At 50.0% G+C, this 27,934-nt stretch overlaps 1 pseudogene; it reads right to left on the reverse strand.

The window, feature by feature from the left end:
• Window positions 1-3,685: 3,685 nt before the first annotated feature.
• LOC136481840 (uncharacterized) lies at window positions 3,686-27,333 on the reverse strand (annotated as a pseudogene).
• Between the last annotated feature and the right edge of the window lie 601 nt (window positions 27,334-27,934).

A 27,934-nucleotide genomic window follows, 5' to 3' on the forward strand; every position in this document is an offset into this window, starting at 1 on the left:
CCTCTTTGCCGAGTGCACTTTATCGGGCACTCGGCAAAGGCCTTGCCGAGTGCTAATCTGACACTCGGCAAAGAAAAGTCGCCGTGACGGCGAGCGCCATTGTGACGGCGGCTTTGCCGAGTGTCAAGGCCAAGCACTCGGCAAAGGTTGCCTCTTTGCCTAGCGTCGTTGACTCAGACACTCGGCAAAGGTGGCCACTGTGCCGAGTGCCACCAGCAAGACACTCGGCAAAGGTAGCCTATTTGCCGAGTGTCCTGTCTGTGGCACTCGGCAAATCTTTGATGTTTGCTGAGTGCAATGGCCTTTGCACTCGGCAAAGCTTGTTCCCAGGTAGTCACTTTGCCGAGTGTCATCTCCATTACACTCGGCAAAGTGACTGAAAATAGCCTTTTTTATTTATTTTTTACATCCCATCCAAACAAATAGAAGATATATATATATATAACAAACATCACCAACATCACATATATATCATCAACAACACATATATATCACCAACACCACATATATATCACAAACGTCACGTATATATCACAAACGTCACATGTCTCACAATATATCACAAATAAGTTCACAAGTAATCCAAGTGCTCCATCATCTACAACCATAATTGCAAATAGAAGTACCATTAACAACCACAAGTATCATCACCAAGATGGTCAATGAGACTAATTTGGTGAAGGATTCGCTGAAGCATGAGGATCGTTCGATGCCGCCGATTGATTCTGCACAAAGGAGAAGAGATTGCATGTGTGAGACAAGATAAATATATACCATACATGAATAAAACTTTCATACTCCACTAGGTTTGACCATAAGCATGAACATACAAACTAAAACATTTATACTCACAGGAGTAGAATAGTGAGGAGGTGGAGGTGGAGGTGGAGTGAATAGTGAAGGCGGTGGAACTACACCCGTAGCGGCGCCAAGACTTTGCATGTACTGAAGAATCTCCGCCATCCTCCACTGCTCGGACTCCCGCTCGGCCTCCACCCTCTCCATCTTCGCTTGCATCTGCTCCCGTATCCTCCTCTCTTGTTCCAGCTAGGCCTACAATATATTCACCCCAATGTTACAATAATGCAAAGGAAAGGTATGAAAAAACCAATGAACGACGAATAAACCAGGAATAACCTCGAGTGCCTCCACCCAGTGGTGTGAAGTGTCATGCCGAGGTCATATGGCCGGTCTCGTGCTCGTGCTGCTTGCTCGAATCTAGGAGAGACTGGGAGTAGCGGCCGAGTCGATTGCATCATCGCTAATCCAGTACCGCCCATGCTTCTTGCCTCCTCCCACCCTCATGATGACTTCTCCATCAAGGCCCTCGGTGCTCGGATCGTACTCTGGCCCATGGACCTCCCTTGCCATCGATGTGTACTCACTAAGGCGGTTGTGGACGGTCGCATTGTTGTACGCCTCGGGCCCGTCCTCCGGGTTGTAGTTGACGTCGGACGTCGCCTTGCCCTTGTGGGCCATAGCAAATGCCTTGAAGATGGAGCAAGGCTGGCCACCATGTGACGCCGACTGTGAGAAAAACAGGAAAATGATTAGAAATCATGCAGAATTGAGCGTTAGAATAAATAAATGTATTCACGTACACATGTTTCTGCGTATCTGCTGAGGCTACGGTGGCCTTGATGGTGTGCTACACCTGGCATCATCAAACGCTGCTCCCGGCACAAGTAGTGCGTCTCCTCCTACTCGCGTGAGCACCACTTGTCCACCATCTGTACCCAGCACTGGGGATGAGCGGCGCACCAATAAGGAATCATCTATAGGACATCAAGTACATGACATGTCAGAAGATGAAATTAAGCCTACTTAATCACAAAAGGAATCAGTATTAATGTTCTATATTTACCTGCAGGTACTGGTCCCGGGTCAGCGTCATGGTTCTTGCGTCCCTTTTGGTGACCTTCGTTCCAAGGATGGTCCCGTGGTAAGTTACGACGGCCTGGATGCACGCCTCGTAATGCATGTCCATGACGAGTTTTTTGCAGCATTTGGTAGCCACCGCATCCGCCCTGGCCTCATGTTCGTCCTGGCATCTAAAGAAATCCTGCATACAAACATGATGTATCCATTCATTAGTTCAAGAATGTCCAATGAATGCGATGTATTGAGCAATGTAGCGCGAGGAAGACTTACCCACAGCTCTTGCTTCACCCGCTCCGCCTTGTTGTTGAATACCCTGTGGGCCCGATCTACAGCATCGGGGGCAGCAGCGTAGTGGTCAAACGAGTAGGCCGGCCCCATCACTCCGGCATACTCAACCAGGCTAGGGAAGTGCTCCTTGCACAGAAGACCGAGGATGCCATTGACTTGGCGTGTGTGAGCACCTCCACTCGCCACAATCGTCCCGTTCCTGCCCAAGTGGTTAAGAAAAAATATTAGTTTCTATTTTGATTTTCAATATATCATATAAAGTAGTGATAACATCTAAAGTTACTTACTTTTCCCTCTCGGGTAGAATCAGCGGGCGTCTCTCACGAGGTATCGATCGCTGAGGGAGTCTCGCGGGACCTCGCAAGTAGACGCTCGACGAACAACCAACGGCACGATGGCCGACATGCACATATATATGAACGGCACGATGGCCGACATGCAACAGATTATATCCAACCACATATATATAATAATGTCACAACCACTCCTACGACTCCTACAACTACCACCACTGCTACTCTACCACTACTACTACCGCAGCTACTAGTAATACTACGACGATGACGATGGTAGGGCATACCTAGTAGGCGTCGTAGGGCGGTGGTGGTGAAGAGGACTGGGCACCGGTGGACAAGGCGACGGCTGGGGAAGCGCCGGGGCGTGGCAATGGCGGCCGGGGCACCTCCTCCTCCTCTCTTTCTCCTTCTCCTCCGGCGGCGGGGCGCGGGGGGCGGCGCGGGCGTGGGCGCGGGCGGAGGCGGCGGCGGCGGCAGCGCTGGCGCGGGCGTGTGTGCGGTGTGTGTGGGCCGGCGAGGTTAAATCCCCCCTTTGCCGAGTGCCCCCGATCTGGCACTCGGTAAAGAGGGTTTTTTTAAAAAAAAATTAATATTCTTTGCCGAGTGTCAGACGTCCTGGCACTCGGCAAAGCGGTGATTTGCCGAGTGTCATTTTTTGACACTCGGCAAACCATATTTTTTCACTTTTGACCTCCAAACTTTTTCTACAGTCCTCATACAATACATGGTACTCCATATTCTAATGTGGCACATTTCTCCGACTTTTTCTATATTTCTTTAATTTATTTCATTTAATTGAATTTTTTTGGATAATTTAAATTATAACTGCTAGTCATTCGAATAATCAAAAAAATGAATGGGAAAATGATATTCATGTTATTTAGTATAATTTGAGGCCGTATCCAGGAACAGACCACCAATTTCGAACATCTTGTTCACGAAACATGAACACGAACTTGCGGTCGAGTTGTTTTTAAATTCTATAAAAAGCAAACCAAGACCGAAAATCTTAAAACTTGTCGAGATGTCATGATATCATATGTGGAGGCTGTGATAAAAAATTGAGGAGGTTTCGCACAAGTTTGTCACGTACAACTGCAACAATATCTTATATTTAGATGGAGACAATTAATCTAAGTATCTAGATCACTACAAAAAGATGGAAGTACACAGAACAAGAAAAGGCGTTGTACAGTTCAATGGGGACAAACTTTGTGGGATCATTCATCCTTATCATGCCCGCCATTCAATGTAGGAAAGGTGGGAGGCCAAACCATCATTCATGGAGACACCCCGTACAGGGATTCATCTTGCGCTAGCTCATACACTTTCTCCACTGTCCTGCTTGAAATATGGAAGTAGAAGACTTTGTTCTGTATCTGAAGAACACAAAATCACCATTATCCCCAACCACAGCCACTCGAACATCAGCACCCAGAGACCACCAAGTAGGATCTGCATTAGGCCCAAACACCTGACGCAACGAAATTGTATCGATCAGCTCCCAATTGCCAGTGTTACTGTTGTCCATAGTGTAGCGCCAGACACTGATCTGAAACCTCCTCACATGAACGAGACAGAATCCAGAACCCTCTGCACGGGACAGGGCAATGTTTGCATCATACTCATACTCCACACCGTTTGGGAGTTGAATAGAGAACAAGCTCATGGATTGGACATCTAATCCAAGAATATACTGCGCCATGCATATCATGTAGATCTTGCCATTGGCCAGCAAAGCTAAGCGTTGACATCTCTTCCACCGTCCAGGTAGCTGTATCAGGTCCGAATTTCGGCATTCACTCCAGACTCCAGCTTGAAAGTCCTGTGACTGGACCCTTGCATGCCACTCGTTGCGCATCACGGCCACCGCTGAGATGGCCATGTCGTCATCACCATCATCATGGAACAGGAATTTAGTAGAGTAGTGGGTAACGCTATCATGAGCCGGAAAAGCAATACGAGGCAGTGGAAGGGCCGAAGCTCCTCTCTCAGGGTGCAACGGTGTCAGCACCCAGCCCTCCCCTGCTGCTGACACTAATGAAGACGATGCCGCGACTGCACCCAAGCCGATCAAAGGGACCGCTGCTCCGTCCAGGCCCAAACGTGCCATCCGGCCCAATACTCGAGTGGTTGGCCCAATGTGGGCTGTGTAATGAAGAGAGTAAGAGAGTATAAGAGTAGAGAGGCGAGAAGGAAACAGGTCATGTAATTTTCAAACGGTGAACAACACTGAGTAAATCCGGTCATTGTGCCGTCTCCCACCTTCTCTCTGTTTCCTGTTCTTCTTCTATCTTCTTCCCCAAGTTCCTTCTCCTCACAATTGGCATCAGCTTCCAGTCCTCATTCTGGCCTCCGATTTCCCTCATCCCCACTTCACCCGTCTCCAACGATCCCTCAGCGCCATGGATCCGACCCTCAAGTTGGTTTTGGAAGAAATCCAGAAGTCGAAGGATGACTTCAATAGACGGTTCGATGAGCACTACGCCCAGTGGGAGCGGCGCTTCGCCAATCTTGAGCTCGACCACGCCGCCCGCACCGCCGCCGTCGACAAACGACTCGACGCCCTCGAATCCGCCTACGCCGACACTTCCACCGACACCGGCCAACGCGTCACCAACTTGGAGGCTGTCCGCTTCGACCAGATCCACGCCGAACACGACGACCGCGTCGCCGCCCTCAAAACTGCTGCCACGGAGCTTGGCTCCTGGCATCCGGAGGTCGACGCGCTCGTCGACGACCTCAAACTCGAAGTGAAGAAGTTGTCGTAGGAGTGCGACCGCAAGGTGTTCGACAATTCGCCTACCCGGCCAAGCGTCGTCGCCTCTCCTTCCTCGGAGTCCGTGCGCCCACCTGCCGTAGCAAACGCCGATGGGCCCCGTGGGCACTGCGATGCATTGTATCACCGGGATGGTGGGCTCGGGTCTATGACGACCTGAACCCATATCCCGGTCATGGGTAAGGGCCCTAACCCTCCTCCCCCTCCCCTCCACCGACGTTACCACGCTCGACACCTCCGCTTCCGCACCATCCACCGCCAGTCTACATACCTCCCCGTCCTCCGATCTCCATGTCTTTGCTCCCCACTCCTCATGCCCACCACGATACTTCTGCCCCTAACACCACCGGTCGTCTTCCCAAACTCCCCTTCTCCAAATTCGACAGCGAAAGTCCCAGCCTCTGGCACTCTCGCTGCAAAAAATACTTCAACATGTACGCCGTCGATCCATCCCTTTGGGTCGGCATCGCTTCCATGTACGTTGAAGGCGCCGCGGCCCACTAGTACCAGTCAATCGAAAACACCCCGGTCACCGCCACTTGGTCATCTTTCTGTCAGGCTCTGCACGAGCGCTTTGATCGCGACCAACACGAAGCCTTGATCCGTAAGCTATTCCATGTGAAACAAACTTCCACAGTGTCGGACTATGTCAAGCGCTTCTCTGATTTGATCGATCACTCAAAGCCTATTCTGCTTCCACAGATCCACTATTCTATACCATGTGCTTCGTCGATGGCCTGCGAGCTGATCTTAAAGCTATGATTCTTGTTTCTCGGCCCCAAAACCTCGATGCTGCCGTGGCTCTTGTGCAGGAAGAAGTCGGCGCTCCATCTCCTTCCCGAGCGCCTGGACGTGCTGAGTGGACTTCCCCAGGCCGATCCACGCCTCGGACCACACTTCCCCTGCCGCCTCCTCCACGCACGGACAAGCCCATGCAAGTGGAGTAAAGATCACCGCTGCGCTCCAGAGGTTCTACACGCCGTCGAAGCTTTATGAGAGTCTCTGTCTTCTGTTGAGACCTCCGATGCTCCTCCAGCCGATGAAGTACATTCAGAACAGTTGTTTCTAGCCATCTCCAAGTTAGCTATTTCTGGAATTCCGGCTGCTTGCACAATCTGGCTTTTGGGTACAATTTCTGACATTCCCGTGCAGATTCCGGTGGACTCCAGCAGTTCTTCGTCCTTTATCATTACTGCTTTGGCTGCACGGCTTCATCATTCAGACTCTGTTCCCTTGGCCAGTTTGCGGGTGGGGGTATTCTCCAGAGTTCAGAGCTGCTACGCAATGTTAGTTGGTCAGTCAGTTCGTTCTCTTTCCACACAGATTTCAGGGTCCTGTCATTGGCTTTCTTCGATGCTATTGTGGGTATGGACTGGTTGAAGGCTTATAGCCCTATGCAGGTGCACTGGCGGCTCAAATGGTTGGCAATTCCTTATGAGGGTCGCATCCATGTGCTGCAGGGACAGTTACCTGATGCTCCTGATCAAATCCTGTTACAGTTGGCTGTCACTGATTCTGAACCAAGTTCATCTGCTGATCCAGTTCCAGTCCCTCCACCTGTCAGTCAGCTGCTTGACGAGTTCTTAGACATCTTCAGTCCACCTACATCACTTCCTCCTCCCCGCGCCTGCAATCATGAAATTCCACTGATACCAGGAGCGCAGCAGGTGTTCATTCGGCCGTACTGATACCCCCCAAAGCTGAAAGATGAGATTGAACACCAAGTTCAGAAGATGTTGTCGCAGGGAATCACTCAACCGAGTTCCAGCTCCTTCTCCTCTCCTGTGCTGCTCGTCAGGAAGAAAGATGGCTCGTGTCGGTTTTGTGTCAACTTCTGGCACCTCAATGCTCTGACTCGGAAGTCCAAGTTTCTGGTACCAGTGTTTGATCAGTTAATGGACGAGTTGGCGCACGCAAAATGGTTCTCTACACTGGATTTGAGAGAGGGATTTCATCAAATTCTGTTGTAGCCCGGTGAAGAGTTCAAAACCACCTTTCAAACTTACCTAGGTCAGTACGAGTTCCGTGTCACGGTGTTTGGCCTCCCTAGCGCGCCGCTTTGTGTTGGTCTTTTTCGATGACATACTTGTCTACAGCCCAAGCTTCGAAGCTCATGTGAATCACCTCAGCCAAGTCTTTCAGTGGCAGCGCGCTAACCAACGGAAGCTCGAACTGTCGAAGTGCACATTTGCCAGGGAGTCCATCTCTTACCTCGGCCATGTTGTGAGCAGTGCTGGTCTTTCCACAGATCCAGCTAAAGTTCAGGCAGTGATGGACTGGCCGGTCCATTCTTCTGTTAAGGAACTGCGTGGATTCTTGGGATTGGCCGGTTACTACAGGAAGTTCGTGCGCCATTTCAATGTCATTGCCGAGCCGTTGACAGATCTTCTCAAGAAAGACCAGCTGTTCATTTGGACTGACACTCATGCCAAGGCCTTCACAGTCCTCAAGCAAGCCTTATGTTCAGCTCCTGTCTTAGCCTTGCCGGACTTCAGTGTACCCTTCCATATAGAGACAGATGCCTCTGGGTCTGGTGTGGGCGCTGTCCTTCAACAGAATGGCCATACGCTTGCATTCATCAATAAGGCTCTTAGTCCACGGAACCAGGGCCTCTCTGTGTACGAAAAGAAGTATTTGGTGGTCTTGCTAGCAGTCAAACATTGGCGCCATTACATATGGCAGGCTGAGTTCTTCATTCACACGGATCATCGCAGCCTCATACATTTGAATGAGCAGCGTTTCCATACAGCTTGGCAGCAAAAAATGTTTGCTAAATTACTGGGGTTGCAGTACAAGATTATTTACAAGAAAGGGGCTGACAATGGAGCAGCCAACGCTCTTTCCCGTCGAGCCCACAGTCAGCAATCTTATGCTATTTCGTCTGTCACTCACTCTTGGCTGGAGGAAGTCATTGTCGGGTATCAATCTGATCCAGCTGCATTGGAACTGCTCCAACAGTTAGCTGCTCGCCCCGACTCTCGGACACCGTTCACCCTGGTTCAAGGTGTCATTCGGCATAAAAACCGCGTCTGTCTCGGGGCTAACAAATAGATGCTGCTCAAGGTTCTCTCGGCATTGCACGCAATTCCAGTGGGTGACCACTCGGGTGGTCCAGCTACATATATCAAAGTCAAGCAGTTGTTCTTTTGGCACGGCATGAAGAATGATATCTGGGCATTTGTTCAATCCTGTTGGGTATGCCTTCAGTCTAAGCCCGATCGTGCCCGTTACCCCGGTCTGCTCCAACTGCTACCAGTCCCATTAGCTTCCTGGGAAATCGTATCACTAGACTTCATCGAAGGTTTGCCTCAGTCCGCTTCTTACAATGCCATCTTGGTTGTCGTTGACAAATTTTCGAAGTTTACCCACTTCATTCCGCTGCGTCACTCCTTCACCGCTGCCACTGTGGCCTCGTGCCTTCATGGATCAAATTTATGGGCTGCACCGGCTTCCCAAGGCAATAATCTCTGACCATGATCACATCTTTACCAGTCATCTATGGCAGTTGCTGTTCAAAGCTGCAGGGTCTGACCTCTGCCTCAGTTCGGCATACCATCCGCAGACGGATGGGCAAACCGAGCGTGTCAACCAGTGTGTTGAGACGTTTTTGTGCTGCTTCGTCCACGCGTGTCCAAGTCAGTGGAGCTGATGGCTGCCTTATTCAGAGTTCTGGTATAATACTTCGACTCATTCAGCTCTCGTGCAGGGTCTTTTTGAGGTACACTATGGCTTCCCTCCACACCTCCTTGCCTTGGACCTCCATTCAGTGGCGCCCATTCCAGAGTTACATCAATGGATGGCTAATCGTGAGATGATGCAAGACTTGATCAAGCAGCACATGCTCCGCCCTCGGGCCCATATGAAGCGGCAGACAGACAAGCACTACTGGAAACAGGGCCTTTGCCGAGTGCAAACTGCTTTGCCGAGTGTCAAAAATCGGGCACTCGGCAAAGACCTTCTTTGCCGAGTGCCGCACTCGGCAAAGACCTTCTTTGCCGAGTGCCGCACTCGGCAAAGAATTGCACTCGGCAAAGAGTTCGTTGCCGAGTGCCGGGCACTCGGCAAAAAAGGGCACTCGGCAAATGACTTCTTTGTCGAGTGTCACGCTCTCGGCAAAAGCGCGGCACTCGGCATAGGCTGCCCCGCGTAACGGTGTTCGGCCACGTCCTTCTTTGCCAAGTGCCTGCTGTTAGGCACTCGGCAAAGATTTTTTTTTGGAAAATACTTTGCCGAGTGCCCCTGACACGGAGCTCGGCAAAGATTCAATATTTTTTTTGAAATGTCTTTGCCGAGTGCCCACTGATTAGGCACTCGGCAAAGAGGAAATTTCTAAAAAAATTCAAAAAACCTGTTTGCCGAGCGCCTTATTCTTGGCACTCGGCACAAAATCATGAAACTTGTTGGGTCTTTGCAGAGTGCCGAGAATAAGGCGCTCGGCAAACAGGTTTTTTTAAATTTTTTTTAGAAATTTCCTCTTTGTCGAGTGCCTTCACAGGGGCACTCGGCAAAGGTATTTCAAAAAACAATTCTATGCCGACGGCCAGATCGGGGCACTCGGCAAAGTTGCCTCCTTTGCCGAGTGCCTCCCTGATCCGGCGCTCGGCAAAGGAGCGGGTGGGGGCACTTAGGCGAATTCGGCCAGGCAGTCCAAGCCACACAGACAGACAGCCGCACACGCACCGCTCCCGGCCGTCCCCGCGCCGCCGTCCGCCAATGCCGGCCCACCCCCGCCCCGTGCGCCGCCCTCCCCTCCCCGTGCGCTGCCACCCGCGGCCGCCCCTACGCTCGCAAGCCACCGGGCCGCCGCCGACGCCGCGCGCTGCCGCCCTTCTCCGCGCCGCACGTCGCCCGCCGCAGCCAGCCCCCGCCCCCGCCCCCGCGCCCGCGTGTGGCCAAGCGTGGCCAGCTCGCCCACGCCGGCCCGCCAACGCCGGCGGGTGGAGGAGGGAAGGAGGAGGAGGAGGGGGAGGAGGGGAGGAGGAGGAGGAGTAGGAGCTGGCCCTGCCCCCGGCCGCGTCCCGTGGACCGCTCGCCCCGACGCTGCCCGTGCCTGACCCCGTTCCCGACTCCGGCGACCCCGACCCTGACCCCGACGCCGCCCGCCCCTACCCCCGGCGCCCGTCAGGTATGCCCTCTCTCTTATTGTTGTCGTGGTAGTGATAGTTGTAGTAGTATTAGTTGTAGTAGTAGTAGTATTAGAAGTAGTAGTAGAACTAGTGGTAGTAGTAGTAATAGAACTAGTGGTAGTAGTAGTAGAAGTAGTGGTAGTAGTAGTAGTAGAACTAGTGGTAGTAGTAGTAGCAATAGTGGTAGTAGTAGTAGTAGAACTAGTGGTAGTAGTAGTAGCAATAGTGGAAGTAGTAATAGAATTAGTGGTACTACTTGGATATATTCTTCTGCATGGATTGATATCCAAACTACATGGCTTCTCTTGAGACATATGTGCTTGTCGGCCATCGTGTCGTTGTTTTTTGCAGGGTTTGGAAACCTCACCGTGCAGGGGAGGTTCTGCCAAAAAAATTTTAAATGACAGTATTTTGTTCCATTTTTGTAGAGAAGAGCCCGTCGGAGCAGAGTCGGAGTTCCCATCGCCGTGCCGGTCTGCCTATACCGTGTCGCCTCGCCACTGCACCGAGCCGCCACGGCCCCGCTAGCCTGACTCCGCCGCCACCCTAGGTATAACCCCTCTTTCCGTATCATGGTCATAGATCGCATAACCCAGTTAGGCGTCTCCCGTTCGAAAGAGATACGGTTGGAGGTATGCAGATCTTTGCATATCTATGACCGTATCTATTTTGGATTGTCCACATTTTTTGGACAGACCGCGGATGCGTAGATGGGTTAGTTTCCATGGTCTGCTCCGGTCCGAGACAGAGTTTCGGCATCACCTCCCTGTTGTTCTCCTAATACGCACTCTTCTTTGGCAGGACGTGTATCTAGAGAACAACGGGGAGGTGCTACCGAAATTCTGTCTCGGATAGGAGTAGAGCATGGAAACTAACCTCATCTACGCATCCGTGGGTGGGATTAGGACCTATCCTCACCTATTAGACAGTAGGAACACCATGTAGATGCAATTGATGGTTACATTACTCGCTGATACATATGTTAGAGGATGGATGACCGTCAGTGGATGTACACGGGCTAGAGAAGTCAGAGTGATTACACCACGGAATGGATGAAAAAGACCGATGCTTTCTTGAACAGTGCATTTGGCAAGGCTGCTAAAGGACATTGCCTAGTTTTGTGTCCCTGCAGCAAATGTGGAAACAGGAGAAGGGTAAACAAGGTGTAAATGGGTAAACATCTTGTGAAGAATGGATTTAAGCCAGACTACACCCGGTGGGTCCACCATGGTGAAGCCCATCGTATGAGAGAGGAGGTGGTCAGACCATGGGTGGAAGCTTTTGATGCTGATGCCGGGGTAGCAGACATGTTAGATGACTTTCACAAAGGACAGTTCGATGAGGGACGTGAGAAGGAGGAGATGGAGGCAGCTGCACAGGCGTTCTACGACATGATGGACTCGGCACAGAAACCCCTTCACGATCGATCAACGGTGTCCCAACTGGATGCCATTGGACGCTTAATGGGGTTGAAGTCCAAGTTAAACTTTAGTCGAGAAGGCTTCGATTAGATGTTGGCCGTGATTGGCACCCTGCTTCCGGAGGGCCACATTCTGCCAAAGAGCATGTACGAGTCACAGAAACTCCTTCGTGCACTTAAGATGTCGTATGAGCAGATACATGCTTGTCCGAAGGGGTGCGTCCTATTTAGGAAAGAACACGAGCATGCAAAGTTCTGTCCAAAGTGTAAATCCTCTAGGTACCTGGAGGTAGACTCTGATGATGGCCAGAAGAGGCAACTTACGATCCCCGTGAAAATCCTACGGTACCTTCTGTTCCTACCGAGGATCCAATGGCTATACATGACCGAGGAATCCGCGAAACAGATGACATGGCAAAAAAATGGCAAACGGTACAATCCTGATAAGATGGTACATCCATCCGATGGTGAAGCTTGGATCCGCTTTAATGACAAACATCGTGACAAAGCAGATGAGGCTTGTAATGTACGTGTCGCGCTGGCAACAGATGGGTTCAATCCTTATGGAATGATGGCTGCCCCATACACATGTTGGCCCATCTTCGTTATCCCCCTTAATCTCCCCCCCCCCCGGTGTCTCCTTTCAACGACACAATGTATTCTTGTTGTTGATAATTTTTGGACACCTAGGGAGTAATATGGGTGTGTTCATGGAGCCCGTGTTTGATGAATTGGTCCGTGCTTGGGACGAAGGGGTATGGACATACGATCGAGCTACAAAGACAACCTTCAAAATGCACGTTTGGTACCACTACTCCCTGCAGGACTTCCTGGCGTATGGGACATTCTGCGCCTTGTGTGTTCACGGGAAGTTCCCATGCCCAATATGCAAGGAAGGTGTGAGGTTCATTTGGTTGCAGAAGGGTGGCAAGTATTCGTCGTTCGACAAACATCGTCAATTCCTACCTCTTGACCATCCATTCAGACAAGACATCAAGAACTTTACGAAAGGTGTCAAAGTGACAAACCCTGCACCGTGGATGATGACTGGTGCCAAGGTTCATGCTCAGATAGATGCTCTCGTGCCCAATGAAGAAGGTGGTTTTGTGGGATATGGTGAGCAACATATGTGGACTCATATCTTGGGCATGACGAGGCTCCCCTATTTCGATGACCTTCTTCTGCCACATAACATTGATGTAATGCACACTGAAAAGAATGTCGCCGAGGCACTTTGGGCAACACTCATGGACACTGAAAAGTCTAAGGACAACCCTAAGGCTAGAGTGGACGTGGCAACGTTGTGCGATAGACCAAATCAAGAGATGCAGCCTCCTAGTCGTGGCAAGACCTAGAGAAGGCCTAAGGCCGATTTCGTCTTGAAAAGGGACCAAAGGAGGGAAGTACTTGAATGGATCCAGATGCTAATGTTCCCTGATGGGTATGCAGTGAATCTAAAGAGGGGAGTGAACTTAGGCACTCTGCGAGTCAATGGGATGAAGAGTCATGACTACCACATATGGATTGAGCGGCTTCTTCCGGCGATGGTTCGAGGCTATGTCCCGGAGCATGTCTGGCAAGTGCTGGCAGAGTTGAGCTACTTATTCCGCCAGCTTTGTGCCAAGGAACTCTCTCGGACCGTCATTGATGACTTGGAAAAAGTGGCACCCGTGTTGCTCTATAAGTTGGAGAAGATCTTTCCACCTGGCTGCTTCTTGCCGATGCAGCATTTGATTGTGTACCTCCCGTATGAGGCACGGATGGGGGGGGCGTACAGGACCGTTGGTGCTATCCAATCGAGAGATGTCTGAAGACTCTTCGCAAAAAATGTAGAAATAAAGCCAAAATTGAGGCTTCCATTGCAGAGGCATACATTCTAGAGGAGGTGTCGAACTTCACAGAGAAATACTACACTGAGAACCTTCCTAGCATTTATAATCCACCCCCTCATTATAATGCTGGCGAAAATGAATCGAACCTCAGCCTTTTCCAAGGGAAACTCGGAAGCGCAAGTGCATCGACCACTAAGCAATTGAAAAATGAAGAGTGGCGCAGTATCATGCTATATGTGTTGACCAACCTTGTCGAGGTGCAGCCGTTCATTGGGCAAGTTCTGAACGAACTTGTTTCATTTCGTCGTATGTCCTTGTTTCTTCGTCCAACCCCCTTGTTTCTCGTTGGTACAGGGAATTTCTTCATCAATCCTAGCATGGATCAAGGCAACCTACCCCACAAGAAAATGATACCCTTCTTTCACAGGGTGCGGGACCAGAGAGCCCCGATTTCATTTGTTGGTTCAAACAGAAAGCCCAAACTGATGCGCCTATAAGTGACGAGCTGAGACAGGTTGCAAAAGGCTGTGCCGTTAGGGTCAAGTCATTTACCGGTTATGACGTGAATGGATATCGTTTTCACACAGCAAGCTACGAGTAGAGTCGACCCAATCGAAAAAACCACAAACAGCGGAGTTGTTACGCCCGGCACTAATGGACTCGACTATTATGGACGAATTGAAGAAATCTACGAACTATCATTCTATGGTTCCAAACCTCTTACTCCTGTCATATTCAAATGCCATTAGTTTCATCCTGGAGTAACGAGACGGACCCCTAAGCTTGGGCTAGTCGAGATTCAACAGGATTCCATCTATCCAGGAAAAGATGTCTACATTGTGGCTCAATAGGCCGTCCAGGTTTATTATACGTCATAAGCGTGCAAAGATGCCGAGCATCTTAAGGGTTAGTCTATTGTGCACAAGGTATCGCCACATGGTAAACTACCTGTCCCAAATGATGAAGATTACAACTTCAACCCAAACACATATGATGGAGAGTTCTATCAATAAGAGGGGCTATAAGGGAGGTTTGACATAGACTTAACCGAAGAGATAGGAATGGAAGTAGACAATGAAAGGGATGATGATGAGGACGCTGGAGACGAGGTGCGAAATCTGAAGGACATACAAATGCTTGAGCGATTACATTTAGGCAATGACAATGAGGACAACATTCCTCCTTCGGATAGTGTTGATGAGTTGGACAATGTTGATAGTGATGACGAGACCTATGATCCAGCTAATCTCAATCATGAAGATTATTTCTAATACATGTAATACTATGTTTTTTCTAATTATGTTTTGTTCATTTTTGCATATATTTCTAATACATGTATTACTATGTTTTTTGTAATTATGTTTTGTTCATTTTTGCACCTATTTCTAATTACGTCTTGTTTTTCTTTTTTATTGCAGGTGATTGAACAAGATGGCGGGCGACCATCATAGGTCCATGAACTCGATTTACCAAAGACCACGCCGGCTATAGGAGGAGGTAGAGGGGCGGCGGAGGGATCGGACAGGAGGAGGAGGACCACCAGCCGTAGGAGGGGGCCGTCTCCTCCCACGCTGCGTGAGGAGGAGCTGGAGGAGGAGGTGGCACCCATGGACGAGTCAGACGAGGGGCTGGTTCGGCAGACGGACGAGGAGGAGGGGCCGCACGAGGACGACGAGTGGGAGGCAGCAGGCATAGGTTCTGCTTCCTCCGACTCCTCTTCGAGTGTCTACTTGCGAGGTCCCTCGAGCCTCCCACAGGTTCCGCTTCCTCACCAACGCCTAGTGATTCGCCCCGAAGGGCAAAAGTAAGTAAATTTATATGTTATCACCACTACTCATTGTTCGACTAAACGGCCATTTAGCCCGTTTAAACACCATGTAAACACTACACGATGGTGCGTTGTTTCCGTTTAATTACCCGTTTACCCCGTTTAATTGGCCGTTTAGCCCGTTTAATGGGACGTTTTGCCCGAATAATGGCTAAACGGTAGGTGACCGACTGTTTACCGTTTAGCGTTTGGGAAAACACTGCCACTACTTCATATGATATGATGAAAAAACTAATAATTTTTCTTAATCACTTGTGCAGGAACTGGGTGGTTGTGTCGGGTGGTAGCGCACGGCTAGTCAACGGCATCCTGGGTCTTCTGTGCAGGCAACACTTCCCCGGCATTGTCATGTACGCATCGAAGACGGAGCCAGCCTACTCGTTTGACCACTACGCCGTCGCCCTCGATGCGGAGTACCCCAACAAGGCGGCGCGGGTGAAGGCAGAGTTTTGGGTAAGTCTCGCTCGCACAACATTGCTCAATACATCACATTCATTGAACTTTTCTTGAAATAATGAATGAATACATCGCTTTTGTATGCATACTTATTACAGATGCGAGGAGGGATTTGAGGCCAGGGCGGAGCAGGTGACTACCAAAGCCTGTAAAAAACTCATCACCGACATGCATCACGAGGTGCGCATCCAGGCCATCGTAACCTACTACGGGTCGAAGCTTGGAGAGAGGAAAACCAAGAAAGATGCAAGAGAGATGCAGCTGACCCGGGAGCAGTACCTTGAGGTAAATGAAGAACATCAATATTGATTCGTTTTGAGATTAAGTTGGTTTAATTTGATCTTCTTATATGTCCAATACTTGATGACGTATAGATGATTCCCTGGTGGTGCCAAGCGTATCCCGAGTGCTGGGCGATGATGGTGGAGAGGTGGTTCACGGAGGAGTACCTCAAGATGCACAGGGATGCCCGGGACCATCGTTTGCAGATGCAAGGTCCAGCACACCATCAAGGTAGCCGCAGCCTCGCCGGATACAAACAAGCATGGGTACGCGAATTCATTTATCTATTGTGACGCTCAGTTCTGCCTGATTTCTAATCATCGTGCTGTCTTTCTCGCAGTCGGCGTCACATAGTGGCCAGGCTTGCTTGGATTTCCAGGCATGGTGTATGGCCCATAAGGGCAAGGCGATGTCCGACGTCTCCTTCAACCTGGAGGACACGCCCGAGGCATACACGAACCCGAGCGTCCACTCCCGCATCAGTGAGTACACTGAGGTGGCGAGGTCGCTCCATGGGCCAGACCACGATCCGAGCACCCAGGACTTCGATGGAGAGGCCGTCATGAGGGCGGGGCAAGGCAAGAAGCATGGACGGTTCTGGCTTGGCGATGGCGTCATCGACACGGCCTCTACTCCCTCTCTCTCCCAGATCCGAGCACGGAGCACGAGCGAGAGCCCGGCCATTCGCACATGGCCGACCGCTGCACAGCACCGGGTCAACGCACTCGAGGTTATTCCTGTTTTACTCGTCATACATTGATCTTTACACACCTTAATTAGCTTTGTTTTACTGAAACATTGGAGTGAAATATTGCAGGCCCGGCTGAAACAAGAAATGAGGCAACGTCAGGAGCTGGAGGCCGGGCAGCAGAGGATGGCAGCCCAGCTGGAGGCCGAGCGGCAGGCCCAAGCGCTAAGGCTAACGGACATTACGGAGTTCCTACAAGGGTTTGGGCAACATGTGGTCTTCTCTCTGCCAGCTGGGCTGTTGGTTCCACCTCCGCCTCCGCGTCCTGCAGCTGCAGCTACTCCTATGAGTATGAAAGTTTTTTACTTTCGCTTGTGCTTTGCTTGTATGGCCTCTACCTTCCTAGATCAGCTATCCAAATAATCTTGTCTCACATGCAATCTTTTCTCCTTTGTGCAGTCTCCATCTGACGGTGGTTAGAATAATCCACGTCATGCACCTCCGAATGATGGAGCTGGGCCATCACCACAGTCGCAGTGGCCGAGATGAGTGCACGTTGTATTTTTTCATTTGTTGTTCACTTGGTGATCGACTTGTGATATACTTGTGATGCACTTGTGGACTTTGATGGACTTGTAGATTTATTTCGATGGACTTGAGCACTTATTATTATATATGTGATATATATTGTGATGGATGTGATATGTGCGGATGGATGTGTGGATGGATGAGATATATATGTGATGGATGAGATATATATGTGATGAATGAGATATATATGTGATGGATGAGATATATATGTGATATATGTTTGTATGAATTTATTTGTCATGATGGAATGTAAAAAAAATTAAAAATTGCCGTTTTGGGTCACTTTGCCGAGTGTTGCACTTGGCAAAAGACCCCGTTGCCGAGTGCCATGGTCACAGCACTCGGCAAAGCTGGAAAAATGGGCGCTCGAAAACCATTTTTCTAGCTTTGCCGAGTGCCATGACCATGGTACTCGGCAAAGAATTTTTTTAAAAAAAATCAAACTTTGCCGAGTGCCGGCCAGAGGGCACTCGGCAAGAAAATTCAAACTTTGCCGAGCGTCGGACAGGGGGCACTCGGCAAAGAATTTTTAGAAAAAAAAAATAAAACATCTTTGCCGAGGGCCGGATAGAGGGCACTCGGCAAAGAATTTTTTTTAAAAAAAATAAAAAATCTTTGCCGAGTGCCTGCAGGGTTGGCACTCGGCAAAGCGACCGTCAACGGGGCCGGCGCCGTAACGGTCGCTTTTCTTTGCCGAGTGCCCCCGGGGCTCTCGGCAAAGAGGGCTTTGCCGATCAATTTTTTGCCGTGTGTTCTTTGTCGAGTGCCGCACTTGGCAAAGGCTTTGCCGAGTGTAATTTGGCCTTTGCCGAGTGCCTCAGGCACTCGGCAAAGAACCTGAATCCAGTAGTGAAGGGTCTCTTAGAGCATACCTTTGCGGTTGGTGATATGGTGTACTTGAAGCTCCAGCCATACATACAGTCTTCCTTGGTTCGCCGTTCTAGCAACAAACATTCCTTCCGGTTCTTCGGCCCTTTCTAGATTCCGGAGAAGATTGGGGTTGTTGCTTACAAGCTCTGTGTTGGTCTTCCTTGGTGACATACTTGTCTACAGCCCAAGCTTCCAAGCTCATGTGGATCACCTTAGGCAAGTCTTTCAGTGACAGCGCGCTAACCAACGGAAGCTCAAACTGTCGAAGTGCACATTTGCCAGGGAGTCCATCTCTTACCTCGGCCATGTTGTGAGCAGTGCTGGTCTTTCCACAGATCTAGCTAAAGTTCAGGCAGTGATGGACTGGCCGGTCCCTTCTACTGTTAAGGAACTACGTGGATTCCTCGGATTAGCCGGTTACTACAGGAAGCTCGTGTGCCATTTCAGTGTCAATGCCGAGCCGCTGACAGATCTTCTCAAGAAAGACCAGCTGTTCATTTGGACTGACACTCATGCCAAGGCCTTCACATTCCTTAAGCAAGCCTTATGTTCAGCTCCTGTCTTAACCTTGCCGAACTTCAGTGTACCCTTCCATATAGAGACAGATGCCTCTGGGTCTGGTGTGGGCGCTGTCCTTCAACAGAATGGCCATCCGCTTGCATTCATAAATAAGGCTCTTAGTCCATGGAACCAGGGCCTCTCTGTGTACGAAAAGGAGTATTTCGCGGTCTTGCTAGCAGTCAAACATTGGCGCCATTACTTACGGATCATCGCAGCCTCATACATTTGAATGAGCAGCGTTTGCATACAGCTTGGCAGCAAAAAATGTTTGCTAAATTACTGGGGTTGCAGTACAAGATTATTTACAAGAAAGGGGCTGACAATGGAGCAGCCAACGCTCTTTCCCGTTGAGCCCACAGTCAGCAATCTTATGCTATTTCGTCTGTCACTCACTCTTGGCTGGAGGAAGTCATTGTTGGGTATCAATCTGATCCTGCATTGGCACTGCTCCAACAGTTAGCTGCTCACCCCAACTCTCGGCCACCGTTCACCCAGGTTCAAGGTGTCATTCGGCATAAAAACCGCGTCTGGCTCGGGGCTAACAAATAGATGCAGCTCAAGGTTCTCTCGGCATTGCACGCAAGTCCAGTGGGTGGCCACTTGGGTGCTCCAGCTACATATATCAAAGTCAAGCAGTTGTTCTTTTGGCATGGCATGAAGAATGATATCTGGGCATTTGTTCAATCCTGTTCGGTATGCCTTCAGTCTAAGCCCGATCGCGCCCGTTACCTCGGTCTGCTCCAACCGCTACCAGTCCCATTAGCTTCCTGGGAAGTCGTATCACTGAACTTCATCGAAGGTTTGCCTCAGTCCGGTTCTTACAATGCCATCTTGGTTGTCGTTGACAAATTTTCAAAGTTTTCCCACTTCATTCTGCTGCGTCACCCCTTCACCGCTGCCACTATGGCTCGTGCCTTCATGGATCAAATTTATCGGTTGCACGGGCTTCCCAAGGCAATAATCTCTGACCATGACCACATCTTTACCAGTCATCTATGGCAGTCGCTGTTCAAAGCTGCAGGGTCTGACCTCAACCTCAGTTCGGCATACCATCCGCAGACGGATGGGCAAACTGAGCATGTCAACCAGTGTGTTGAGACTTTTTTGTGCTGCTTCGTCCACGCGTGTCCAAGTCAGTGGAGTTGATGGCTGCCTCAGGTAGATTTCTGGTATAATACTTTGACTCATTCAGCTCTCGGGCCGTCTCCTTTTGAGGTACACTATGGCTTCCCTCCACACCTCCTTGGCTTGGACCTCCATTCAGTAGCACCTGTTCCAGAGTTACATCAATGGATGGCTGATCGTGAGATGATGCAAGACTTAATCAAGCATTCTGTGACCAGCAACCTTTTGCTTTCTAGCGCTCTGCCAACGGCCAATGCATTTCAGATGTACCGGCAACAGCAGTTTGCAGCTCTAATGAATGCATGCCTCAGTGTCATTATCTCGCTAATTATTGCCTATATCACACCCAGAGAGGGCGTCCAGCTGGCCTCCCTCCCCAGTTCTTTGTTAAAAAGGGCGCTTTTGGTTTTCTTATGGCACAGTTGAATTGCCAGATACTGAACTGGAACGTCAGGGGCTTGAATGACGGAGCGCGGCAAGACTCCGTATACGAATTAGTGAGAACCACAGCGGCAACCATCGTATGTCTACAGGAAACAAAGATGCAAATGATGGACCATAGTGTGGTGAGCCGAACGGTCGGAACAAAATTTGTAAACTCCTATACTGTGCTACCAGCGGAAAATACGCGAGGAGGCATCTTCCTTGCGGTGAATGAAGACTATTTCGACCTCTCCGACATCCTACTAACCTCGAACGCCATAACTGCGCAGATCACTATGAGGGCCGATGGAACAAGATGGCAGATTACGGTGGTATACGGCCCGCAGGGAGAGGCAGCCAAACTTCAGTTCCTCCATGAATTAAAGAACATTCCACCGCCGGAACACAATAGATGGCTCATCCTGGGAGATTTCAATCTCATCTACCAGGCGGAAGACAAGAACAACTCCAACCTAAACCAGCGTCTCATGGGGGCATTTAGAGCGGCGATCAATCATTTGAGGCTCAAAGAAATTAAGCTAAATGGGCGCCGCTTCACCTGGAGCAATCAACAGGACAACCCGACACTCACTAGAATTGACAGACTACTATGCACCCCCGAATGGGATCTGCTCTTCCCCGCGTGCTTCTTACACTCCCTCCCATCGCTCATGTCGGACCATACCCCGCTGCTACTTCAGGGAGAGCTTAGCCACCATCAGACCACGTCTTTCCGCTTCGAGAATTACTGGACAAAGATGGAAGGCTTTCATGATCTTGTCCATAATTCTTGGAATAGGACGGTCGCCTCGGCTATTCCTATGAAGCGTTTGCACATCAAAATGGCGCGTCTGGCAAAAGCGCTCAAGCGTTGGAAGAAAGACAAGATAGGGGATACAAGGATACAGCTCGCCATAGTAAAAGAAGTATTGTTACAATTAGAAGCAGCCCAAGAGCATAGGCTGCTCACTGCCATGGAGCTTCACCTATGTCGTCGCCTCAAATCCCGTGGCATTGGCCTCGCCACTATTGAAAAATCAAGAATCAGACAGAGATCCAGGCTAACTTACATCCGATGCGGAGATGCTAACACTAAATTTTTCCACAGTAGAGCCAATGCACGACGGAGAAAGAACTACATACATTGTCTACATACGGAGGGGGGGATCGCGATGGCGCAGCAAGACAAAGAAAAGGTGATACAAGATTATTTTACAAACCACATCGGCTCCGTGGTACCGAGAGCGGCCACCATAAACTGGCAATCCCTTGGCTACATTCAACATGACCTCTCCGAGCTGGAGGTGCCTTTCTCACAAGAAGAAATAAAAAACACTATATATTCAATGCCTTCCGACAAAGCGCCAGGACCGGATGGCTTCACGGGTGCCTTCTTCAAAGCTTGCTGGGAAACCATCAAAGAAGATGTTATGGCGGCAATGATCAGTCTATTCAATCTGAATGCACAGGGCTTCGAGTGGCTAAATTCGGCATCCATAATCCTTCTACCAAAAAAAACCGATGCGACAAGAGTCACTGATTTTAGACCCATCAGCTTAGTCCATGCCATTGCAAAGATCTTCTCCAAAGTGTTAGCTAACAGACTTGCCCCTCGACTCAACTCCCTTGTTTCGAACTGCCAGAGCGCTTTTATAAAAAACAGAAGCATCCATGATAATTTTCTGTACGTCCAGGGCACGGTAAAAAGACTACACAAGCATAAGCTTCCGGCTTTGTTCATGAAGCTTGACATCCATAAAGCCTTTGACACGGTGCATTGGGGGGTACTTGCTTGAGACTCTTCAGGCTCTGGGCTTCGGACAACGATGGCGTGAGTGGATCTCCATCCTCCTACGTACATCCACTTCGACACCCATCCTGAACGGAAGACGGGGGGCCACTTTTAGCCATGCCAGACGCGTCCGCCAAGGGGATCCGCTTTCCCCCATGCTTTTCATCCTAGCCATGGACTCGCTTCAACGGTTACTTGACCTGGCAACCCAACAGGGGATACTCACCCCATTACCAATCACGGCGGCAAAATGGAGAACCTCAATGTATGCAGATGACGCGGCCGTTTTCGTCAACCCCACGTACGACGATGTGGACGCCGTCAAAATCATCCTGCAGGCTTTTGGCACATTCTCCGGACTTCATATTAACCTACAAAAGAGCTCAGTACATCCTATTGGTTGTGCAAACGTGGACCTAGACCAAGTCCTCGCACCGTTCACCGGTACTAGAGGGGGATTCCCATGCAAATATTTGGGCCTTCAACTACACATTAGAACACTGCAAAGGATCCACGTGCAACCTCTCATAGACCGTATTGGGCAAATACTACCCAAATGGAAAGGAAGACTACTAAACAGAGCGGGACGCCTCACTCTTGTAACCTCTGTCCTCTCCTCCATGCCAACATACCACCTGACAGTGTTTCCTCTAGCCGCTTGGGCTAAGAAAAAGATAGACAAAATCAGGAGATCTTTCTTGTGGAAGGGGGACGAGAATGCAAATGGCGGCCACTGTCTAGTTAACTGGCAAACGGTCACCAGGCCGAAAGACATGGGAGGGTTAGGGGTCCCGGACCTCGAAAGATTTGGGCGAGCCCTCCGTTTACGATGGCTATGGCAAGATTGGGTGGACGAGTCTAAATCTTGGAGCGGCTCAGAGCTTCCATGTACTGAGGATGACCGCCTCCTCTTCAACTCCTCAATCATTATTTCCTTGGGGGATGGTGCAAAGACAAAGTTTTGGCACCACGGTTGGCTCGATGATCAAGCTCCTAAGTACCTAGCCCCCAACTTATTCCGCCTGCTCTCAAGGACAAACCGAACGGTGCAGCAAGAGCTCCGAAACAACAATTGGATGCATAAACTTGGAAGGAAAATCACCTCGCCCATCCACATAGAGGAGTTTGTGTCCTTCTGGATACGCATACAGGATGTGCACCTGCAACAGGGCGTCCAGGACACCATCACCTGGCGTTGGACCAACGATGGGAATTACTCCACCCGATCGGCCTACAGAATACAATTCAGAGGTTCGCTCCTCCACTTTGGTACGGACTTGATTTGGAAAGCGCATGTGGAGAACAGATGCAAGATCTTCGCATGGATCTTAGTACAAGACAAAATTCTAACGGCACAAAACCTACAAAAGAGAGGGTGGCCTCACCAACAACAGTGCGTGATGTGCAATGGACCTTTAGAGACAAGCCTCCACCTATGCCTTAGTTGCCCTTTTGCAAAGGCGGTTTGGAATCAAATCCTCACGTGGCAAAACTTCACTCAAATCCAACAACAGCAAAATGCAAACCCCACCCATATCAAGTCATGGTGGGAAGATGCGGCGGCAAAAACGCCAAGAGCTGAGCGTCGGAGGCTTAACGGAGTAGCTATCTACACCTTTTGGAATATATGGAAAGAGAGAAACAGGAGAATTTTCGACAATAGGAGTGAAACGGTGCCGCAGGTAGCCGCAAGGATAAAGGAAGACATTGAGCAAAGGAAGAGAGCATTCGATTACATTTAGCTCGCATGCTTAAGGGGGGGGGACTTTAGCCTAGTTGCCTTTGCTTGTACATAAACTTTCTTATCCCATCTTAATTGAAAGACAGAGCTCCTGCCAGTACGTTCAAAAAAAAAGACTTAATCAAGCAGCACCTGCTCCGCCCTCGGGCCCGTATGAAGCGGCAGGCAGACACGTGTCTCTTAGATCGTACCTTTGCTGTTGGTGATATGGTGTACTTGAAGCTCCAGCCATATATACAGTCTTCCTTGGTTCGCCGTTCTATCAACAAACTTTCCTTCCGGTTCTTTGGCCCTTTCCAGATTCTGGAGAAGATTGGGGCTGTTTCTTACAAGCTCTGTGTTGGTCTTCTTCGATGACATACTTGTCTACAGCCCAAGCTTCGAAGCTCATGTGGATCACCTCAGGCAAGTCTTTCAGTGGCTGAGCAGCTAACCAACGGAAGCTCAAACTGTCGAAGTGCACATTTGCCAGGGAGTCCATCTCTTACCTGAGCAGTGCTGGTCTTTCCACAGATCCAGCTAAAGTTCAGGCAGTGATGGACTGGCCGATCCATTCTTCTGTTAAGGAACTGCGTGGATTCCTAGGATTGGCCGGTTACTACAGGAAGTTCGTGCGCTATTTTAGTGTCATTGCCGAGCCGTTGACAGATCTTCTCAAGAAAGACTAGCTGTTCATTTGGACTGACACTCATGTCAAGGCCTTCACAGTCCTCAAGCAATTCTTATGTTCAGCTCCTGTCTTAGCCTTGCCGGACTTCAGTGTACCCTTCCATATAGAGACAGATGCCTCTGTGTCTGGTGTGGGCGCTGTCCTTCAACAGAATGGCCATCCGCTTGCATTCATAAATAAGGTTCTTTGTCCACGGAACCAGGGGCCTCTCTGTGTACAAAAATGAGTATTTGGCGGTCTTGCTAGCAGTCAAACATTGGCGCCATTACTTACGGCAGGCCGAGATCTTCATTCACACCGATCATCGCAGCCTCATACATTTGAATGAGCAGCGTTTGCATACAGCTTGGCAGCAAAAAATGTTTGCTAAATTACTGGGATTGCAGTACAAGATTATTTACAAGAAAGGGGCTGACAATGGAGCAGCCAACGTTCTTTGCCGTCGAGCCCACAGTCAGCAATCTTATGCTATTTCGTCTGTCACTCACTCTTGGCTGGAGGAAGTCATTGTTGGGTATCAATCTGATCCTGCATTGGCACTGCTCCAACAGTTAGCTGCTCACCCCAACTCTCGGCCACCGTTCACCCAGGTTCAAGGTGTCATTCGGCATAAAAACCGCGTCTGGCTCGGGGCTAACAAATAGATGCAGCTCAAGGTTCTCTCGGCATTGCACGCAAGTCCAGTGGGTGGCCACTTGGGTGGTCCAGTTACATATATCAAAGTCAAGCGGTTGTTCTTTTGGCATGGCATGAAGAATGGTATCTGGGCATTTGTTCAATCCTGTTCGGTATGCCTTCAGTCTAAGCCCGATCGCGCCCATTACCCCGGTCTGCTCCAGCCACTACCAGTCCCATTAGTTTCCTGGGATGTCCTATCACTGGACTTCATCTAAGGTTTGCCTCAGTACGTCCAGTTCTTACAATGCCATCTTGGTTGTCGTTGACAAATTTTCGAAGTTTTCCCACTTCATTCTGCTGCGTCACCCCTTCACCGCTGCCACTGTGGCTCGTGCCTTCATGGATCAAATTTATCTATTGCATGGGCTTCCCAACGCAATAATCTCTGACCATGATCACATCTTTACCAGTCATCTATGGCGGTCGCTGTTCAAAGCTGCATGGTCTGACCTCCGCCTCAGTTTGGCAAACCATCCGCAGACGGATGGGCAAACCGAGCGTGTCAACCAGTGTGTTGGGACGTTTTTGTGCTGCTTCGTCCACGTGTGTCCAAGTCTGTGGAGCTGATGGCTGCCTTAGGCAAAGTTCTGGTATAATACTTCGACTCATTCAGCTCTCGAGCGGTCTCCTTTTGAGGTCCACTATGGCTTCCCTCCACACCTCCCTGCCTTGGACCTCCATTCAGTGGCACCCGTTCCAGAGTTACATCAATGGATGGCTGATCGTGAGATGATGCAAGACTTGATCAAGTAGCACCTGCTCCGCCCTCGGGCCCGTATGAAGCGGCATGCAGACAAGGGTCGCTTAGAGCGTACCTTTGCTGTTGGTGATATGGTGTACTTGAAGCTCCAGCCATACATACAGTCTTCTTTGGTTTGCCGTTCTGGCAACAAACTTTCTTTCCGGTTTTCGGCCTTTTTCCAGATTCTGGAGAAGATTGGGGCTGTTGCTTACAAGCTCTTGCTTCTGCTGGGCGCCGCTATTCACCCGGTCTTCTAGGTTTCCCGTCTACGCTTATCTCCGGGCGCACAACAAGTATCCACCACTATTCCTTCTACCTTGCAGCGCTTCCAGGTGCCTGTTCGTGTGTTAAAGCGTCGCTGGACCTCTGGTGATCGACCAACAGAGTAGGGTCTAATCAAGTGGTCTCATATGCCACCTGAGCTATCCACCTGGGAGCCGTTGATCCAGCTGCGCAAGCTGTTTCCCCGAGCGCCGGCATGGGGACAAGTCGGCTCCGAAGAGGGGGAATGTCAGCACCAAGCGCTCCCCTGCTGCTGACACTGATGAAGCTGATAAAGACGATGCCGCGACTGCACCCAACCTGATCAAAGGGACCACTACTTTGTCCAGGTCCAAACGTGTCGTCCAGCCCAATACTCGAGTGGTTGGCCCAATGTGGGCTGTGTAATGAAGAGAGTAACAGAGTATAAGAGTAGAGTGGCGAGAAGGAAATGGGTCATTTAATTTTCAAACGGTGGACAACACTGAGTAATTCCGGCCATCGTGCCGTCTCCCACCTTCTCTCTGTTTCCTGTTCTTCTTCTATCTTCTTCCCCAAGTTCCTTCTCCTCACAAATGGTTTGCACACAGTTTTTTGGCCGGGCCTACTACAGTCATTTAGCATCTGGTAGATGATGAGACGGCCATTGCGGCAATCCGACACGTGTCCAACGCCTCTGCCCAAATCAAACTTGCCGCGGTGGATGACTGTGGCCAGCTCCGAGGGGCGGTGGTAGTTGTATGAAGCGCAGACAGAACTCGTTGCTGTTAAGGTAGAACCCGAGGAGGCAGGGCGGGTGGAGGCCGTGGAAGCGGCGGAGGAATGCGGGGTCGGAGGTGTACCTGAGCCAGCGCTTGGAGACGGTGGCGGCGTGGATGAGGTGGGTGGGGAAATCGAGGCAGAGGAGGATGTCGTCGTTGCCCAGAACTGCGGAGATCAGGGCCGCAGATGCCGCTTGCGGCGGCCGCCGAGGAGGCTCTGTGATCTTCCCCGTCGAATCCATTGCCACCACGATGTGGCAATCGGAGTAGAAGAGCGCAGATTCGCACGGATTTTGGAGGGGAGTGAGTACCACAAGCCCAGCCTAGGGTTTTAGTTTGGGTTGAGCAGATTTTGGAGGGGAGTGAGTAGATCAGAATGTTCTCTCTCCATTATTTTTTTTTGAATTTTGCTATATTTCTATCAACAGATTTCTTTGCCTTTTATCTGTTGAATTTGGGACTGTCGATTTGCTTTGAGATCCGTGCTGTCTATTGGGTGTTATTGGGTCCGTTGTTCATTATTTGGGTCCAGCACTGGAGAGGGCACCCGCTAGCAGTGTTATCTGTATTGGGTGTTATCTGTATCAAAACATCATTCATCACGCCTTTCGGTGCGTATTGCTATACCACCATGTCTTTCAGACTCAAAAACACCGGGGCGACCTACCAAAGGGCCATCCAGATGTGCCTTGACTAACAGATAGGCCGCAACATCGAAGCTTACATCGATGATGTGGTCGTCAAATCCAAAACCACCGACAGTCTCATTGTCGACCTCGAAGAAACGTTCGCCAACCTGAAAAGATACATATGGAAGTTGAACCCTTCAAAGTGCATCTTTGG

Source organism: Miscanthus floridulus, chromosome 9, assembly GCF_019320115.1.
Source record: "Miscanthus floridulus cultivar M001 chromosome 9, ASM1932011v1, whole genome shotgun sequence".
Classification (NCBI taxonomy): Eukaryota; Viridiplantae; Streptophyta; class Magnoliopsida; order Poales; family Poaceae; genus Miscanthus; species Miscanthus floridulus.